Consider the following 5,920-nt stretch of genomic DNA (forward strand, 5'->3'; position numbering starts at 1 on the left):
GGTCACAATCCATATTATGTGACGTCACTTCCGGCGTCACTGAAAAGGTCAAACCTGTTCTAAATATTAAGGCATCGTGTACTTCAATTCATGTCATACTGAAATCAGAGAAATTATCGATATGTTTATATAAGAGATTGTTGGTAAGTAGAATGACACGAGTAAGGATGTGCCATCATCATGGCTTAGCGTCATACATAACACTATCACTCTCCATTAGAATGATAATCACACATCCATGACAGCATGATAATCAATTATTGTGGGATTAACATTCCATATTTATTTTCCATACATCATTTTTTATAATCATAACAAAAGGACTTAATATTTTTTTCTTAAGTAAAATACCTTTTCACTTCAGCGAAAAAGAATTTCAATTAAGTGAAAAATAATGTAATGCAAACACTTAACTTAAGGTAAAATAATTTCACTTGAGTGAATAAAACAAAATTCAAATTAAGGTTTACTTCCCTTCAGGCAAATGGCTACATTACTTTTACTTAAGTGAATTTATTTTCACCTTAAGGTAACTAGGGACAATGCAGTCTGGATGTTTCTTATCCGTGCCTTTTAAATACTGGACAGATCACTGCATTATATGAGTTATACTGTTATTTGTAGGAACTAGTTGATGTATCTGATTTTATTTTCCTTAAGTAAAAGAAAATAAAATAAAATAGGCGTTTTTCACATAAAAGAAAAAAAATCGTTATGTGTTTTTCACTTATGTGAAAAAGATTTCAATTTTCATTATGTGTATTTTCACGTAAGTGAAATACATTTTCATTTCCATAATGTGTTCGGGCTATGACTGGAGAGATAGTAAACAACAAGTGATTGGTTGATAAATGGGCAAGTCCAAATCTGTTGAAGAGGGTGATAGTTCAGACGCCCTGTTTGTTCAATTTTACTTTAGCGAAAAAGACTTTCACGTAAGTGAAGAGAAAAAGATTTTCACTTAAGTGAAGAGAAAAATCTCTTAAGATTAACAAAATCTATTTAACTTACAAATATGACATATCATCTTAACGAAGTTAAAAAATTGATAATTATTCTCAACACATCCGCCAGATTTCACACATCAACACATAACCCTCATCGCCAAAATGTTTCAAGAAAAAGTACCTTTAACAGCAAAATAAATTTCTTAAACTTAAGCTTGAGAGAGAGAGAGAGAGAGAGAGAGAGAGAGAGAGAGAGAGAGAGAGAGAGAGAGAGAGAGAGAGAGAGAGAGAGAGAGAGAGAGAGAGAGAGAGAGAGAGAGAGAGAGAGAGAGAGAGAGAGAGAGAGAGAGAGAGAGAGAGAGAGAGAGAGAGAGAGAGAGAGAGAGAGAGAGAGAGAGAGAGAGAGAGAGAGAGAGAGAGAGAGAGAGAGAGAGAGAGAGAGAGAGAGAGAGAGAGTCACATTCAATCAAATCCCTATTTTACTTTTTTGCAATTAAGAGATATCATCATCTTTGCTTAATTTCTGATCGCCATATATGAGAAAATTTCTGATCGCCATATATGAGAAAATCTAATTAAATTCCCAAAGAGAGGTTGTAACTGTCTTATTAATAGATTTCGATTATGAATGTATAGGGGACAAACATCAAAAGAGTAATAAAAGTCATCACATGGGTTGCTGCATCTACATTCAGGTGTATTACCTTTTGCTCTGAAAATGCGTAATCAAGAGATCTGGCAGGATTTCTCAAACAGAAATGAAGTATGTTTAAATTACGTAAATCCTAAACCTAAAAGTATTTGTCATGTATTATTTCTGTCTTACCGATAATTGATTTAAATGTATTGAAAGAATAAGAGTTCCTTATTGAAATATCTATGTCATACCACTTTTTTGTTGTTGACGAGAAAAAGAATTTCGCACGCTTAAGAGATAACCTGAAGTTCTAGTAATTGGAAACCATTTGAGAATTAAAAGATTTATGTTAAGATTAAATATCACATCTCAAACAATCAACGATTTAATTGTTTCATTATTTTAATGACCTCTAAAGAAACAAAATTGAAACAATGTCGTGAAAGTTTCGATATCATGTAATTTCCCTTTTCAGTTGAATAAAAGAAAATGTCAACTGATGTTTAGATCCAAGCACCTTTGGAGTCGAGAGCGGAGAGCTTACCACTGTGCTATCGTTACGTTACACATGATAAGTGAACATTTAGGAATCTTATTAAGTATGTAGTTTACTCCATCTATTGAACATATTTTGTGTTTGTGTGGAATGCAAAACATGTGTCAAGAAAAACAAAGATGACAATGATGCGGTCAGTACATTAATGACTGATTTTGCTAAAATGCGAAAAATTCAAATATCTCCATATCAACAAGCACTGCACCCCTACCCTTACACTAAAAATCACCCAAATAATATACATTACACAATTCTGATCTTTTATTGGGGAAACAAAGTATCTATTCGCTAGCTTTTTTCTGTAAGTGTGCGTTAAAAGTCGTACGTCAGATAACCTGTTTTACACTGAAAGATGACGCCAGCAATATGTGTTTCACATTGTCTATGATTAATGTATAATACAAAAGCTTATCTTGGAATCAAACAATTATTACTGGTTAGTCATATATCATTCAATGAAAAAAACAAGTTCATTGTAACATTTCACTACGTTGCGATGATAAAACCTTGAAAAAAGTGAAAATAGTTAAGTCCGCTTTCCTCGATATTCCAATCACCAGCAAATTAAAATTGAATTCATCAATATAATAAGTAGATCCTGATCAAGAGTAAGTCGAAAATATCGGGAAAATCCAATTTGCATATTTAAATAACTTATTTATATTTAAATAACTTATTTAAATATGCTGTCAAATTTGGGCATAGCGACGTTTCAAAGCCCCTTTTTTAAAACCAAAGACACGCCCACATCCTCCCTTTGGTGCATTTCTTATATTGGTGTCATGACGTCGTCTATGTGGTTTTAGAGTCATTTGCATACATGGTGCTGTTTCACTTAAAATTCAATGCAACAAATAAAATCAAACTGTTAGGAGGTATTCATGTTTGAACTACGTAGAAATTTTTTCGCGAAAAACTGAAATATGGTGATATTTTGAAGCTATCATTCTATAGTGTTGCGGGTACATACGTTCTATATACGTTACCTATCCCGTGATACCTAACGATAGCATGTAAAAACAATGAAATAAAATCAGTTAAACGGAGGTGAAGATCGAAATTCATCACCACAATTTACAAATTGCAATGCCCGACATTAGCTCTCTGTCTGATTTCATTGCTATTCTGAAATGAGTGCATTTTAAATGAATATATTTGAAACACCGCGATTAAGATTTGTCCTGTTATATATATACAGTCACACTATTTTCGACTTAGTGTACATATGATTATAGTACAGTTGAAAAAGTTGGTCGATTCCGTACCATCTCGTACAATACATACTTCCGTGTTAGTTTGTCTGATTTTGGCAGTATAGTCATCGGAACGTCACACTCTAATCTTCTACTGATTGTGTTATAAAACTTTTATTCTATATTAGGAGAAGGTGTAAAGTTGTAAAATTTGTGTTTCATCCCTTGTTCTAAGGATGACAATAAATATATTTAAATCTATTTGAAAATACCGCCCCAATCATTTATATTTATATTAGATAATGTCATGGTAACTTTGTACATGTATTTTATTATATAATTCCTTTGTATTACATTGTCATTCTTGCGATAATTTATTATAAATTCAATAAATACTGATATAACAGATCCGGGTTCATAATGCGAACGTTGGTAGTGCGGAAGGAACGAGATACACGTAAGCGAGCGGAGCGATGGAATTCTTGTTTGAGATTGTTTATATTGAAACGAGGTACACAAGCGCAAAATCCAGTTTCTGGTTACCTGACAATATAATACACATTTTGCTAACACATAAATATTCTTAGCTATGTAATTAGTACAGTATGTTTGTATTTAGAAATAGTTATTATTATGGAAACAGCCGCTATATACTAGCACTGCTGATTAGTTGTAAAAGTAATAGCGTTTAGTTATTATATGCAATGCTGGGTAAATGAATAGTAAATATGTAATTCAGCTTTATGTGATATAACAGGACACAACAGTTAGATATAGTCATATTTATGTCGTTCCAGCTCTAACCCATGGCAGCGGATGGGGAGAGATTCCTTACCCATAGGTTGCACCTAGGAAAAGTGATCTCTGTGGCGTTTTCTGAACCCCATCTTAGACTTGTTTAATGTGTTTTCATAACATTGTTAACAAGAAAATTTGGTATATGATGTACATTCATGATAGTTTACATATGTATATTTATATATATACGTCGTTAATAAAAACGGCCAATTTCAATTCATATTGAGTCTTTGTGGTTTATTTACAAGTCTAACTAGCTTGCCATGGTAGCTGTTCATAGTGGAATCATTTATAAATATGTGATATAACAGGACACAACATTTTGATATAGTTATAATTTGTGTCGTTCCAGCTCTAACTCTTGATGGCGTGAGGGCAGTGGTGACACGTACCATAGATGTACCATAAAGCCCTTTTGGGGGCAAGACGGCCATTTTTACAGTCTGGTGTGGACGAGGTAATTACTGAACTGTGTGGGCAGTTCTACTGTTGTATGCAGTCCTGTGTAGATAGCTCTACAGCTGATAATCTGAAGTGGACAACCATGTAACTCCAGATGTCCTGCGGACAGATGTTCTGTTAATTGTTCTGAGTGATGATAGATGTGACGGATGTCGTTTGTGGGCAAGCAGTTACACAGATGACCCTATTTGGGCAACTTTATACTGTCTGTATTGTGAGAAGGTCACCACATTTCTTTATGGTAGAGTATTGTGATCGGAGCAGCGATCGTCAAGGGGAAGGATTTAGAACATCCGTGTACATTTCTGTGTCGGACGTTGTTTGAATGACTTCTTGGTGACTAAGTGGATATCAGTCTGCTATTTGCAGTGATTAGACAATTTACATAAGTGAATGTAAAATTATAATAACGTAAGAGTATGCTTGTTTATAGGAGCTGTGAGTGATGTGTATGGGAGATGTGTTAATGTATATATATACGGGTATACATAGTGTAATAAAGTCTTGTATATATTGTACATCTGGTGATTGTGCCATTCCTATATCAGCGATGCTAGTCGTGTTCGTCCAGGTTACATTGATATCGTCAGAATTATCTAATTCCTTCGAACTACGAAACGCCTATTTGTAATCTGACGTTGCAAAGCATAGCTGTTATTGATCTCACCTATTCCTTCCACAGAGGCCACTACCAGTCGTTAAACTTGTGACGTCACAGCCGTTAGAGTCCCATTCACCACGGGCCACCCTTACGCCATTCTCGTCCCTAATCGGCTGTCAAGCTTATTGCTATAATATTTCCATTAACTCGGTATCGGACAGGCCGATTTTGATGCGGTTTTCAATCTTTTTATTAAATTTTAGATCATATATTCTCCCAAGGTAAACTTTAAAGGAACAACAAATGAGCATGCCCAAACTTACAGTGTCAAGTAATTTATCAACTTCAGACATATTTTTTTATATAACCATACCAAAACCACTTACCATTTTGATCCAGAAGTTTATTAAGTGTAACGTATCCATTAGTCTCGAAGATATGATATTAATATCTAGTGATATTATGAGGTAATTCAAAATTGCACCAGCCAAAAACATTTCTGCACAAACACCCTACATAACCACTTACACTTAGTCCGTCAGAAGGGACTTAAAATGGTGGCCCGTGATAAAATGTTCAACTCGTACTAATAAGATCCTTCTGCGATAAGAAAAGGGACATCTAACTTTAACTTGTCAGCGAAAAAAATAAACCTAGATTGACAATTTCTTATTATGAATATCAGCAAACAATAAATTTCACAATGCAGTTTTTCAATCTTTGTTT

Source organism: Ylistrum balloti, unplaced genomic scaffold (assembly GCF_031769215.1).
Source record: "Ylistrum balloti isolate Yb309-2 unplaced genomic scaffold, AGI_CSIRO_Ybal_v1 Utg370524, whole genome shotgun sequence".
Classification (NCBI taxonomy): Eukaryota; Metazoa; Mollusca; class Bivalvia; order Pectinida; family Pectinidae; genus Ylistrum; species Ylistrum balloti.